This window comes from Capsicum annuum, chromosome 1 (genome assembly GCF_002878395.1).
Source record: "Capsicum annuum cultivar UCD-10X-F1 chromosome 1, UCD10Xv1.1, whole genome shotgun sequence".
Taxonomy (NCBI): domain Eukaryota; kingdom Viridiplantae; phylum Streptophyta; class Magnoliopsida; order Solanales; family Solanaceae; genus Capsicum; species Capsicum annuum.
Window position 1 is genome coordinate 10,001,962 of NC_061111.1, and position 15,441 is coordinate 10,017,402.

The following is a 15,441-nucleotide window of genomic DNA, read 5'->3' on the forward strand; positions in this document are numbered from 1 at the left end:
CGTTTAAAAGAAGCTAATAATACCATATTGGTTATGAAGTTCCAAATGTGTACTCCCTCCGTCCCATTTTATTCGTCTTAAATTTTTTAATTTAATTTCTCATTTTACTTGTTATTTTTCACAAATCAAGAAGAGACAAATTTTTTTTCATATTTTACCGTTTGCATTAATTATTTTTCTTCAAATTAAAAGATAAATATTATTTAATAAGGGTAATATGATAAAGTAGTAATGTTATTAATTATTTTTTAATCAATATATCAAGTTAGATTGGAATAAATAAAATGAGACGGAGGAAGTATATAAAATTATGTCACAAAAGCATAATGTTTAGGGTTCCAAAATTGTGGTGCAAGGATCTACGAAGACGTTTCCACTCCCTATTCCTAGTTGTCATATTCAAAATAATTACTGATTAGTTTATTTGTAATGCTTAGTATAATATCTTGAAACATATTTAAAAAATAAGTAATTAATGCTAAGAATAAAATAAAAAAAGTTTTATTGTCTTTTCTTAATATGTCAAAGTAAAAAAGTAAAATAATTATTTATTTTAAAAATATTTCCTCATCTAACAATACTTGTCCACTATTAACTTGTCACATATATTAATGAAACAGTAAACGATACGGTGGTTTTACTATATCATCATTTCAATATAATAAATTTAATATTTTAAAAAATATATTGAGTGAGAAATAATATTTAATATCGAGGGTAAAGTTGATAGAAAAGAATAAATTATTCATTGAATTTTTTCAAGTCAAAGAAATATTATTGGATATTTATTTTAATAACATGAATAGATATTGTTGAAGGGAGGAAATAAATGCCAAATAAAAAAACGGAGGGATTGTTAAAACTAAATATCCAATTTTCTTAGTATCTCCTTAGTCCTCCTCTTTTCTTTCTTCTTCACTGGTCACATTTTCATCACTGAAATCATGCATTATTAATTCATTTCACTAATGCTTTTCCTTTAGGATACAATTATTCATTTTTTTTATTTTTTTTTAAATGATTCTTTTCTCTATAAAAATCATTTGTTATAAGTTCATCAACAAGAGTTAGTTATTAACAAAATGAATAATCGCGAACCGTAGATATTCAACGTGTCTTAAAAACGTTATTGGGATATTAATGAAAACCATTAATTTAGAATTTTTAAAATTTCCAAGTCTTTTCTGTTTAACACTTACGAGTTTTCAAAAGATTTTCTTGATTTTTTTTAATTTATTAATTGGCGATTCTTGTTTTCTTAAAGTTGTTTTAAAAATTTGAATAAGTTTTCAAAATCATTTTTGAAGTAGAACTATTATGGCATAAAACAAAGGCAGATAAATTGAAATGCATAGATTATTTTAGTATAAAGCCATTTTGATCGGGTAGAACCCAACACCAAATAAATCTAGCTATACTCATGTAAACCCAGCCTAGTTGGAATCACACTGTAATGAATTGATTTGTGACAATCTTATTTTTATGTAATTTGATTATTTTTTAACTTTTCTGTAGTTGCTATATGGTGATTTTGGGGTCTATGAATGGTTGGCACAGTTTTCAATATCTTCGAGAGGGTTTTGGAGTTTATGATTTTTTAGGGGCTCGAAAAGTCATATTTGACTTCAGTCAACATTTGATGTTCAGAGTGCTGGATGATAATTTAGATAGTTTCTTTAGATTCGGAATATCAAAGTTGGGTTAATAGTAGGGTTGAATCGAGTTCAGAGTATTTAGTTTGCATTTCGATCCTCCATTTGAAAAACTAGGGAAATTTGTCTTATAGAAACTTCGAGGACTAATTTATTTAACATGTTCTCATTTTGAAAAACTAACATTGTCATTGAATCTGGAATGTAAAATTTTGTCTAGTAGCATAATTTATTTGCATTCATGGAATTTTCAATGAATCTCGAGGGGTCGATCGACAACTTTGCAAATCTAGCAAAGTTGTTGATGAGCTAATATCTTGTGTAGCCACTTAAGAGGTCAAGAACCATTTAAGCAATAGCCTCTTTTCCAGCCTAAGACCGCTTAAGTAGTAGCCTCTTTAAGATCTCATAGCCTCCTACACATAAATGTGGTGCGCAACACACCCATGTACAAGACTCTACTAGTTGGGGCTTTCAGACTTCCTAGGACTCTATTAAACCTTAGGCTCTGATACCAAGTATGTAATGCCCCAATTTTTTGAACCAAAATTCTACACAGTGCTCATGACCCCGAAGGACCACAAGCTAACCCGTAACTGATATTTGTACCTGTATACTGCATAAAACATGGTATAATGCGGAAACATGAACTGAAAGGCCATAAGGTTCAATACTGAACATAATCTGAATAGTAATAACATCTGAATAATGTGGTATAAAAATACTAAAACAAAACTGAAATAACTATCTGACATGCTATAGTCTAAAAGCCTCTAAACTGTCTGAATGAGGAGTTAATGGGGCATGTCCCCAACTAACTCGAACTACTGAGATAAACTAAAAACTGAAATAGTAATGAAATCATTATGTCCTCGAAAGATGAGGACTCACTTCTAACTCTGACTGCTGATACTAAAATCAACTGCTGATCTGGAGCTCGTGCCTCTGAACCTATGGTGTAACATAAAAAGAAAGCACCATAGTGTGAATGTGTCAGTACAATGGAATGTACTGAGTATACATGTGAGGTAGGCTGAATGCATGGGGTTCACATGCATGACAATGCTAACTGACTGTCTAACATGAACATGAGAATGCATACATAAATACGTAACTATAACTGACAATGTGATATCATGATTACTGTATCTGAATATAATTGGTAACATAAATGACTGTAACTGAATATAAGTGATAACATGAATGACTATAACTGACAATCCTAAATCTGATGGAACTATCTGAGTCTCATATTATATCTGAGTTGACTGTGTCAGACAGACCTGAATTTGAAAAACTATCTGAGTTCTATTACTGAGACTGATTAACTGTATCTAACATTCCTGATTCTGTAACATGAAATTATGGGAACGTACTATTTAACCGATATGCCCCAAATATACTATAATAGCTAATCTGGGGTCCAATCTATGCCCTGATTGGAAGGGTGTCAATATCGCGCCACTGGTAAGGACAACATTTGAGTAACCCTCATATAACAGGTAACTCTAGTAAGAATGGTGGGAACCCTCATATGACAGGTTAAGCCATCTCGTCTACCTCATCTAGTAGGCTACGATGTCTCAACCTATGCTAGCTACATAGTTCTAGAATGCAAGGGCTTCTTCTAAGAATCACACCCTCATATAACAGATGAGTTCCCATCCTTGGGTTCACTCGGTGCTTATTTCTACTCCCATCTGAATGGACACTAAACATGATTTACTAAACTGAATATGAGCTGAGTTACTAAGTTCTGTTGGCTGATGGAATACTACTAATATCTGAAAACTAACTGAGTCATGAGATCATGGAGATTTTCTGAGTCATAAGACTGTTTGAAGTCTAAGGATCATAGCTTAACTGAGAGTATTGTGAAAACATGACATGGCTCTAGGCATACAGCTAATATTTTAGGTACAAGTACTCCCAGGACTCGATAGAAGGAAACCGACATAGCATGATATACTTGAACACTTAACTAATATCATAATACATACTACATTCATAGGAGCATTTCATCAAACATGTAATTTGCATAAACTTGTACATACATGGGGATTTTATGATATCATGCTAGTTAAACAATATTCCTTATATTATGCATTTAATCAAACACATTGCAGGCATGACACGTGTAAACATCATTGTTCAGTTCTAATTTCATCTAAATCTTAGTGTTACATGAATCTATGGCTATAGTAACTAAAAACCCATAGAAATTATCAACAATAATGGAGTAGAATCCAATTTCACATTTATCAACATGAGCATGAGCAGCCAAATCATGAAAACAAGAAGGAAATCCATGACTTAACTTTTAGAAAAGGGTTTTTGGACTTCATGGATGAAAGGGGTCCATGACTGAACACTATGCATACCTTAGATTGTGATTTCGTGAAGATTGATGGTGAAACCTTTCTGAATTTGAGTCCCTAATAAGAACCCTAGCTTGTTCTTGAGATAAACTTGAGAGAAACTAATATATTTTGGGTAAAAAGTGGCTGAATCACGTGTTAAAGGTCTTAAATAGGGATGGGAAGTTGACCCTTTTAACCTTGGACATGTAATTTAATTTTCAGTAAAATTTCCCGAATTGGGCCTTTGGCGTGATGCGCCACCATGGCGCCAAGTCACTGGAAATTGACAAATGGGAAATTGCACGATGGCGCGACGCGGAGCTATCACAAAGCCACCTTGTATATGACCTGGAAGTTTGGCGCGATGCACCAGTATCGCGGAGTAACACTGAAAATTGACAATTTCCATTTGAGCTATCTCTGCGAAGTGCTAAAGGCATAGGTCAAATACTGACTCACTAAACAGGCCCTAACTCTTTGTCTGGGTGTCAGATTTGGGCGAATTATATATTCATGGAAAGCTTATTTAATTTTTTACGTGATAGGAAGTGAAAATTATGGAAATACCATGCGTATAAGAATGAATTCTTATTTCAAAGCAAGTTCTGACATACTTGAGATGATTTTTAAGCTAATAAAAAGCACGGGTATTACATGTTCTATCCTTGACATCGGAGTAGAATCTTAACTTTAGTGATCACTATTTAACCCACTTGGGGTAATCAAAATCCTACGGTGGTTCATAGTTCTGGGGCATGATACCTCGGAATCAAGCCCAACTCGGTGCTAAATACTACTCCCATACTTAGGCTCAAAACTTTTAGGAAATCCACTTCAAATAATACTTAGAAAGTGTAATGGAAGCTAACTATGCTTGCTTTGCTTTAAATCATAGATAAAAGTGGATTCCTATATTAGCTTAGGATCAAAATCAACTCTTTTCTTGAAACTTAGGTATACTATCATCAATAAGCTTTAAGACTTCAATAGCATGGAAATATATGTACACTTCTTGAAACTCCTTAGAATATATCAAAAATTCGTTCTTAGACTTAAGGCATGAATACATGTTCAAGAAATCTTAATTTTAAATGGAGAGTAATTCATGACTTCAACCTTAAAATCACTCAAGACATCAATCATTGTAGGAATATACAATTCAAGACTTGAACAAATTTATAATCTCATAAACTTGAAGTATAGCAAACTAGGCATAAATTCGACTTGAAAATATGAAATTCTTTAAGAAAACTAAAACTTTGGGCACAAGACCGAAAGGAGTGTTCTTGTTCAAACCACACATACCTTAGATTTTGAACTTAATGAATAGACTTGCTTTTGAGATGTTACTTGTATTATTGAATGAGGGTTCTTGGAGTTCTTGAACTAGGAACTTGGAATCTTAACTTAATTTGGAGAATCGATGGAGAAGTCTTGAGTTTCTTAGAGGAGAAGTATGATGAACTAGGGTTTTTAGTTGAGGGAACATTGAGAAATATCATATATGCTGCTTGTAATGACCCTAAATCTGATGTTTGGACGATTTAAGAGGCTTGGAAAAAGTCAAAATGCCCTTTTTAACTTCTGAATGAAACTGCAAAATTTGAACTGGGAGCCCGATTTTATAGGCCACCACGATGCACCACTATCGCGGTGGCTCACTGGAATTTGATGAATGGGAATCTGGGGGTCACCACGATGTGGAGCCATCGCGTAGTCCCATTGGTTGGGATTTGGAACTTCAGCGCGACGAGCCACGATTGCGCTAGGCTACTGAAAATTGACTATTGGGAAATTGGGATCCTCCGCAACGCTACACTATCGTGGAGTCCCACTGAAATTGGACATTTTTTAATTAAGACCTCTCCGCAATGTGATAAATACCAGAATGACGGTGTTTTATGACTAGACCTTAAATTAGCCATAACTTCTTGTCTGGTTATCAGATTTAGGAGAATCTTATATCGTTGGAAAGCTAATTCAATTTCCCACATAATAAAAAGTTGAAATTAGGAAAATTATATATTCATTAAACATTACTCACTTAGAAAGTCATTCCTTAACCTTATAGAGACGAAATTAAGCTTAACAAAGGTTCGAGGTATTACAATAGCTCCCTCTTGGGAATATTCATCCTCGATTGTCGCTAGATAGGCTAAAAATACATAGAAATTTGGGGATGCACAGATAAAACAATTGCTAAACTGACTCTATATCATTCTAAACTTTGAGTACTTTAGAGAATGCATGAACTCATGATAAAAATAGCTATATAGTTGAATCTTTGATTAGAAATAGACTGAATAAAGGAAGAATAGTACCTTAGGCTTGATCTGAACTTAAGAAGAAGAGGTGCGGGTACTTGGCTCACATGTCTGCTTCTGCTTCCCAAGTAGCGCCCTCAACAGACTGGTTTCGTCATAAAACTTTTACCAAGGGAACTTCTTTGTTCCTTAGTCTTCGGATCTGATGGTCTAGAATCAGTATTGGAATCTCATCATATGAAAAACTTGTCTGAATATCTGAGCTTTCTAAAGGATCCACCAAAATGGAATCACCAATACACTTCTTAAGCATAGAGACGTGGAAGATAGGATGAACAGCTGAAAACTTTGCGGGCAACTCAACTTCATAGGCTACTTTCCAACACGGCTCAGAATTCTATAAGGGCCAACATAATGGGGACTATGCTTCCCCTTCTTGGCAAACCTTTTCACCCCTTTCATGGGTGAAATTTTCAGATACACCAAATCATTAACTTCAAACTCAAGATCTCTTTTTCTCACATCTACATATGACTTCTGACGACTCTGGGTTGTCTTCAACCTTTCTCTAATCAACTTAAATTTCTCCATCACCTCAAACATTGCATTAGGTTCAATCACAGTAGCTTCACCCACTTCAAACCAACCTATGGGTGATCTATATCTCCTTCTATACAAAGCCTTAAATGGAGCTATTTGAATACTAGCATGATAACTATTGTTATAGGCAAACTCAATCAATAGTAAGTGCTCATCCCAACTACCTTTGAAATAAAGAGCACATGCCCTTAACATATTTTCCAAAGTTTGGATGGTTCTCTCAGCCTGACCATCTATCTGCGAATGAAAAGCAAAACTCAAATAAACTTAGGTACCAAGACCCTTTTAGAAAGCTTTTCAAAACTGCAAAGTGAATTGAGTACCCCTATATGAGATGACAGACAAGGGTACTCCATGCAATTTGACTAACACTCGGACATACAATCTGGCATAATCTTCAGCTATATAAGATGTATGCACGGGCAAGAAATACTCTGACTTAGTTAACCTGTCCACAACAACCCAAATCAAATCATGATGATGACGCGAGAGAGGCAAACCAGTCACAAAATCCATATTCACCTCTTCCTACTTTCAAATGGGAATACCAAACTTTTGCATCACACCACCAGGTCATTGGTGCTCTACCTTAACCTGTTGGCAAGTTTCATACTTTACCACAAACTCTGATATATCATTCTTCATGCCACTCCACCAATAGATTTTTTGCAAGTTGCACCGGGATGAATAGAATGTCACACGCCATGTCCTTCAGCCATAATTCTCTGTCTCAAATTGCCCACAAAAGGAACACACAATCTACGCTATAGTCTCAACACACCATCTCCCCCTCAGGAGAAAACCTCTACCTTTTGGTCCTTAACTGAATCCTTCAGTCTGACCAAACTAGGATCCATGTATTGTTTCTCCTTCACTTCTGAAACAAAGGAGGATTCAGAACTACTTTGAACCCAAATATTACCCTCAGCTGAATCAAGCAACCTAACACCCAGTCTTGCTAAACGATTCACTTCATGAGCCAATTATTTCTTATCTTTCTTTACATGAGCTACACTTCTCATAGACAACCCACTAAAGGCATCTGCCACTACATTAGCCTTGCCCGGATGATATAACACACTCATATCAAAATCTTTTAACAGATCTAACCATCTTCTCTATCTAAGATTCAACTACTTCTGAGTAAACACATACTGTAGGCTTTTGTAATCCGTAAACACATCAACATGAACACCATATAGATAGTGTCTCCAAATTTTCAAAGCAAACACAAGAGCAGCAAACTCAAGATCATGGGTTGGGTAATTCTTTTCATGTGGTTTCAAATGTCTAGAGGCATAGGCTATAACTTTACCTCTCTACATCAACATACAACCCAGGCCAACTCTAGAGGCATCATAATAAAACATAAAACCATCTACACCATCAGGCAAAGTCAACACAGGGGCTAAAGTGAGTCAAGTCTTCAACTCTTGAAAACTCTTCTCACAGGAATCTGACCATAGAAACTTAACTTTATTTTGGGTTAACTGGGTCATAGGAGACACAATAGAAGAGAAACATTGAACAAAATGGCGGTAATAGCCAGCTAGACCCAAGAAACTTCTAATGTTAGACGGAGAGATAAGTCTAGGCTAATTTTTTATAGCTTCTGTCTTTTGGGGATCAACTTTAATGCCTTTTACTGAAATAATATAACCCGAAAAAGCTACGGGCCTTAGCCAAAACTCACACTTGCCAAATTTAGAGAACAATTGCTGATCTCTAAGAGTCTACAGGACAATTCTAAGATGATCTGCATGATCATTCTCCCTACGAGAGTAAGCAAGAATATTATCTATGAACACTATGATAAACATATCAAGATACTGCTTGAAATCTCAATTCATGAGGTCCATGAAAGTCACTGGAGTATTAGTTAGCTCGAAAATATGACTAGAAACTCAAAATGACCGTAACGGGTTCGAAAGGTTGTCTTTGAAATGTCGCACTCCCTTACTTTAAGCTGGTGATAGCCGAATCTCAGGTCTATCTTTCAGAAGTAACTTGCACTTTGTAATTGATTAAACAGGTCATCAATTCTCAAAAGAGGGTACTTGTTCTTGATAGTGACTTTATTAAGCTGACGATAGTCAACATACATACACAAGGAACCATCATTCTTTCGCACGAACAGGACAGGTGCGCCCTAAGGAGACACACTGGGCCTTATGAAACATTTTTCTGGAAGGTCTTTGAGTTTAACTTTCAAATCCTTAAGCTCTGCGGGTACCATATGGTAGGGAGGAATAGAAATAGGATGCGTGTCGGGAAAAAGGTCAATCCCGAACTCTATCTCTCTTTAGGGAGGTAACCCTGGGAGATATTTTATAAAAACATTAGGAAACTCATTAACTATGTTTGCTGATTGAATGGTCAGAGCTTCAGACTTAGTGTCTTTAACTCTAACTAAATTATAGATGCAACCCTTGGAGATTAACTTTTTGGCTTTAAGATAGGAAATAAAATGACTCTTGGGAGATACTGAACTCCTGGACCACTCAAAGACTGGTTCATCAGGAAATTAAAACTTGACCACATGGGTACGACAGTCTATAGATGCATAACAAGAGTGAAGCCCATCCATACCCAGAATAAGGTTGAAATCTACCATGTCTAACTCTATCAAATCAGCAAACATGACTTTATGGAGAATAGTAATAGGACACTTTTTATACACTTGCTTAGCAACAACTGACTCACCTACTGGGTTAGAGACTGGAATAGGCTCAGGGATCCTTTCAGAGTTTATCTCAAAATTCACAACAACCAATGGTGTCATATAGGAAAAACTTGACCCGGGGTCCAACAACACATATACATCAAAATGAAAAACACGGAGCATAACGGTAACAACATTTGGTGAATCCTTCTGCTCTTGGTGAGATGGAAAAGCATAAAAATAATTTTGGTACTGGCCGCCAATAGTACTAGATGAAGCGCCATGAGGAGGGGCTGGACCGGCTGCAGAAGTTAGGGCACTGGCAGCTTGAGTCTTGGGTTGGGCATCACGGTTCCCCTGCCTAGCATGTGGACATTCTCTAAGTATGTGTCCTAACTTTCCACAACCAAAGAAACCCCTCTACTCAACCAAACACTCACCCGAATGGGATTTGCCACACTTAGCACATGGGGGAAAATTAGGCCTGTTACTCATACTATTCTGGGACTTGGACATTGTAGACCTACTTTCTTGCTCCTGCCTGCCTCTGGGTGCGGGAGCACTAGCTGATAAAGGTGTCGGCATAGACAAATAACTCTAAAACTGTTGACAGATCCCTCCATGGGATCTAGTCTGACCATACTCAAGCTGTTCTGATCTAGCCCTCTTGTTTCCTCTTACTCTATCCCTTTCCCTTATCTTATCTGCCTCGATCTTCTAAGCATGCATCATCAGCCTAGCAAGATCTATATCTCTATTCAGCATAGCAGTCCTGTACTCTTTTAACACTAATCCAGATACTTCAGTCATAAACTCACTCATACTAGTGTGGGCGTCAGCTATCAAATCAGGGGCATACTTAGCTAATTGGTTGAACTTAAGGTAATACTCCTTTACAGTCATGGAACCTTGACTTAGGTTCATAAACTCCTCCACCTTCGCTTCCCTCATCTCTAACGAAAAGAACTTATCCAAAAATGCATCCTGGAACACCTGCCAAGTCATGGGAGCAGCATCCTCCCCTCTATTCTTCCTCCATGCAAAAACCTAGTAATAAGTAATATCTTTCAGACGATAAGATCCCAGCTCAACACTCTCTTCCTCAGAAATATGTATGACTTGAGTGATCTTCCTCACCTGCTCAAGATTCAATTGTGAGTCTTCACTTGCCTTAGACCCATAGAACTCTAGAGGATTCATCATCATAAAATCACGAATCTTAGTAGCAGCTAAGTTACCTCTTTGCTGATGCGGAACTGTGGCCTGGATATTGGCCTGAACACTCATGGAGACTGCTTGGGCTAACGACTGAAAAGTTTCGCGAAACTCAGCATGGGACACATTCTCATTCAGGGGATCAAAAGGTTGATGTGGCTCGTTATCATTTCTACGGGCTCGGCGAGGAGGCATTTTCTGTCATAAAAGAGCACGAATTAATAGCAGATAGGGACAGTTGTAGGCATGATAGGCTCTAAAAGAAAGAGATGACTTTTCCTAAAATGTCCCATAGCCTCTTGCTCATAGATGTGGTACGCTACACATCGATGATTAAGACTCTACGTAACCTGGCTTGTCAGACTCCCTAGGAATCCTTAAACCTTAGGCTCTGATGTCAAGTTTGTAACACCTCAAAATCCCATCTCGGAATGTCACACGGTGCTTAAGGCTACAAGTAGTCCCAAGTTAACCCTTTGAACCTGCTACTACATGTAAAGTTTACTTAGAGATGAATAAAGAAAAATAGTGGTACGGTCATACCATGATCATAATAAAATGCGAGAAATACTTGTTTGAACAGTCAAAATACTGTAAGTCTAAACATACTGATAATCTAGTCTGACAAAGTCTCTACTACTCAAGAAACTAGAGAGATATTGGGACAGATCCCCAACTAACTCATACTCAAATGAAAAAAGATAAAACAACTGCTAATAAAACTTAATATCTGGATAATAGTTCCTTGAAGCATAAGGACTCATCATTGTAGGAATATAGACAAAGGTACTTGGGATCACTAACGCTGCTGGTTCTGAGTACCTGAACCTACATTATGAGACAATGCAGCACACAGACGTATATATGGATCAGTACTTTGAGGATGTACTGAGCATATGGGGGTGTATGCAATTTAATCAATATTATACATCTTTATAGAAAACATGCATGCTAATATAGATGACTAACATAGCTTGAATAAAAACTCTCATAAATCATGAATAAGGAAACAGGTAACATAAATCACGTGAGTCATTACACTTTATTCTAAATCTACATCCTTTCTTTGTTGTCAAACTTGTAAGCCAGATGAAATCTTAAAACAACAACTTTCAGGACATACTCCTTAATCTTTTGAAAACAAGGAACTTCTTTGGGACTTTAGGACTTTAAGACTTTATAACTTTGGAATTTGGGACCTTTAACTTGGGACACTTGGGAGTTTCTTCTAACCGACATAAACCATGTGAGCTGACATGGAGTCCAACGTCTTACCCACGTTGGGGAGAGTTGTTTTATCCTTGCCATCGGAGTACAACCTTAACTTTAGTGATCACTATCTTAACACACATGGGGTTATCAAAATCCTACAGTGGCTCATAGTTCTGGAGCATGAGACCTCAAAATCAAGCCCAACTCGGTGCAATTTACTACTCTCATACTTAGGCTCCAAACTTTTAGGAAATCCACTTTAAATAATACTTAGAATGTGTAATGGAAGCTAACTATGCTTCGCTTTGCTTTAAATCATAGATAAAAGTGGATTCCTACATTAGCTTAGGATCAAGATCAACTCCTTTCTTGAAACTTGGGTATACTATCATCAATAAGCTTTAAGACTTCAATAGAATGGAAATATAAGTACACTTCTTGAAAATCCTTAGAACATATCAAAAATTCATTCTTAGACTTAAGACATGAATACATGTTCAAGAAATCTCAATTTTAAATGGAGAGTAATTCATGACTTCAACCTTAAAATCACTCAAGACATCAATCATTGTAGGAATATACAATTCATAACCTTAAATTCTCAATTCAAAACATAAAATAGGTGAAATATCATACAATCAAGACTTGAACAAATTTATAATCTCATAAACTTGAAGTATATCAAACTAGGCATAAATTCGACTTGAAAATATGAAATTCTTTAAGAAAACTAAAACTTTGGGCACAAGAATGGAAGGAGTGTTCTTGTTCAAATTCCATATACTTTAGATTTTGAAATTAATGAATAGACTTGCTTTTGAGATATTACTTGTATTCGTGAATGAGGGTTCTTGGAGTTCTTAAACTAGGAACTTGGAATCTTGACTTAATTTGGAGAATTGATAGAGAAATCTTGAGTTTCTTGGAGGAGAAGTATGATGAACTAGGATTTTTGGTTGAGAGAATTTTGAGAAATATCATATATGATGCTTGTAATGACCCTACATCTGATGTCCTTTTTAACTTCTAAATGAAACTGTAAAATTTAAACTGGGAGCCCAATTTTATGGGCCACTGCGATGTGCCACTATCGCGGTGGCTCACTGGAATTTGACAAATGGGAATCTGGGGGTCACTACGACACGGAGCCATTGCGTTGTCCCATTGGTTGGGACCTGAAACTTCAGCGCGACGCGCCACGATCGCGCTAGGCTACTGGAAATTGACTATTGGGAAATTGGGATCCTCCGTGATTCTACACTATCGCGGAGTCCCACTGAAATTGGACATTTTTTAATTAAGCCCTCTCTGCGACGCGCTATACAACAGAATGACGGTGTTTTACGTCTAGAACTTAAATTAGCCATGACTTCTTGCCTAGTTATCGGATTTAGGTGAATCTTATATCGTTAGAAAGCTAATTCAATTTTCCACATGATAAAAAGCCGAAATTAAGAAAATTCTATATGATTTAAGCTTTACTCACTTAAGAAGTCATTCCTTAACCTTCTAGAGTTGGAATTAAGCTTAACAAAGGTTCGGGGGTATTACTACACATCAACATGCATCCCATAAAGATAATGCCTCTAAATTTTCAAGAAAAAACAAAAGTTGTCAACTCAAGATCATGCGTACGATAGTTTTATTCATGAGGCTTAAGTTGTCTAGAGGCATAGTCTATGACCTTACCTCTCTGCATCAAAACACAACCTAGACGAACTCTAGAAGCATAACAGTAAATAACAAATCTATCTATACCACCAGGTAGCATCAAAACTGGGGCTGAAGTGAGTTAAGTCTTCAACTCCTGAAAACTTTTCTAACAGGAATCTGACCACTAAAACTTAACTTTCTATTGAGTCAATCTAGACATGGGGGACGTAATAGATGCAAACCCTTCAAAAAATCATCGGTAATAGCCATCTAGACCCAAAAAACTCCTAATTTCTAATGGAGAGATGGGTCTAGGCCAATTTCTCACTACTTCGATCTTTTGAGGATCAACTCTATAGCCATCACCGGAAATAATATGGCCAAGGAAAGCTACAGGTATTAGCCAAAATTCACACTTACTGAATTTAGTGAACAACTGATGATCTCTAAGTGTTTGCAACAGAATTCTGAGATGGTCTATATGGTCATTCTCACTACGGGAATAGAGAAAGATGTCATTAATAAAGACTATGACGAACATGTCTAAGTACTGCTTGAACACTTTGTTCACCAAATCCATGAAGGTTGCTAGGGCATTTCTTTGCCCGAAGGACATAACTATAAATTCAAAGTGACCATAATGGTTTTTGAAGGTTGTTTTTGGAATGTCACATTCCCTTACTATAAGCTTATGAGAGCCTAATAATTATCATATCATGCTTCTTATATTCTTAACAAACAGTTTAAGAAAAATCATGCTCTATGTCATGAGGATCTTGGCATGATAATACATATGAATCCATGTAAGTTTTCTCACGATAGATTACTAATTTAAAGTTAACGTGTTTATAATTCTATAGAGAAAAAGTGTACTTATTTTATTATATATATTTTGTGATTTTGTAGCTTATGGAGATTATAAGTACAAATGAAATATCTCAACAAGAGAGTTCCTTCAATTAGAGGATGCAAAGTACTTTAGTTTGTATTAATTATGTTAATCATAATTATGAAGCATCGTTGAACAAAAAATGATTGCTTCTTTCACCATATGTTAATCATTTTAGCATATGCATAATATCCTCTATTTTAGTATCTTTATGAAATATATTTGAGATATTATAGTTGTCTCTTGATCTGAATTTTATGAATGTGAAGATTTTGATTATAATTACGTATTTTAACATGGTGATGATAATAACCCGGTTGGGTCCAAGTTGGTTATTGGGTTGGGAGCTTCCGTCACGATCCAAAAGTTGAGGTTATGTTGATACTTATCTCGGTCCAATCTTGATAAGTAAGTCAAGTTCCCAAAATAAGAAATTTCTAAAGCAGTAATTAAATAGAACAAGATGAGACATTTAGAACGAAGTTAGGCCAAAACTCAGATATTTTTTTCATGATAAGAGCAAACAATATAATGCTAAAAAAGACCCATACTATCTATTCTAACCCTCGCAACGGCATCACATAATGAATAAAGACAGTCAAATACACAAATAAGTTTAATGATGTCAAATAAAGTGCCCAAACGGGCAACTCGGAATAAATAATATCACGAGTCAACAACAACAAAATATAAGCCCTCACTTGGACATCACACAATATACAATTATGAAAAATATTTTTCATAGTTATTTTCCCCAACTCAAGTTCAAATGGTGATGAAAGCTCTAAAAATCACGCAGACCTGAAGCTCAAGGTTCAAAAATAGTGAAAAACTACAAAAAGGAGTATATATAAAGCAATGTCTGCTTTATCGGCTAAATAACTGCTAAAGCGGTACCAGACTGTTAATGCGGCTAACCGGACACTTGGTCGCT

At 36.0% G+C, this 15,441-nt stretch overlaps 1 long non-coding RNA gene across 1 annotated transcript; it reads left to right on the top strand.

Annotated features, from left to right (window-relative positions):
• Positions 1-14,387: 14,387 nt before the first annotated feature.
• Positions 14,388-14,613, top strand: LOC124885526. Its single transcript, XR_007042636.1, has 2 exons — positions 14,388-14,421; positions 14,525-14,613. It is a non-coding gene; the product is annotated as an uncharacterized LOC124885526 (long non-coding RNA).
• Positions 14,614-15,441: the final 828 nt, after the last annotated feature.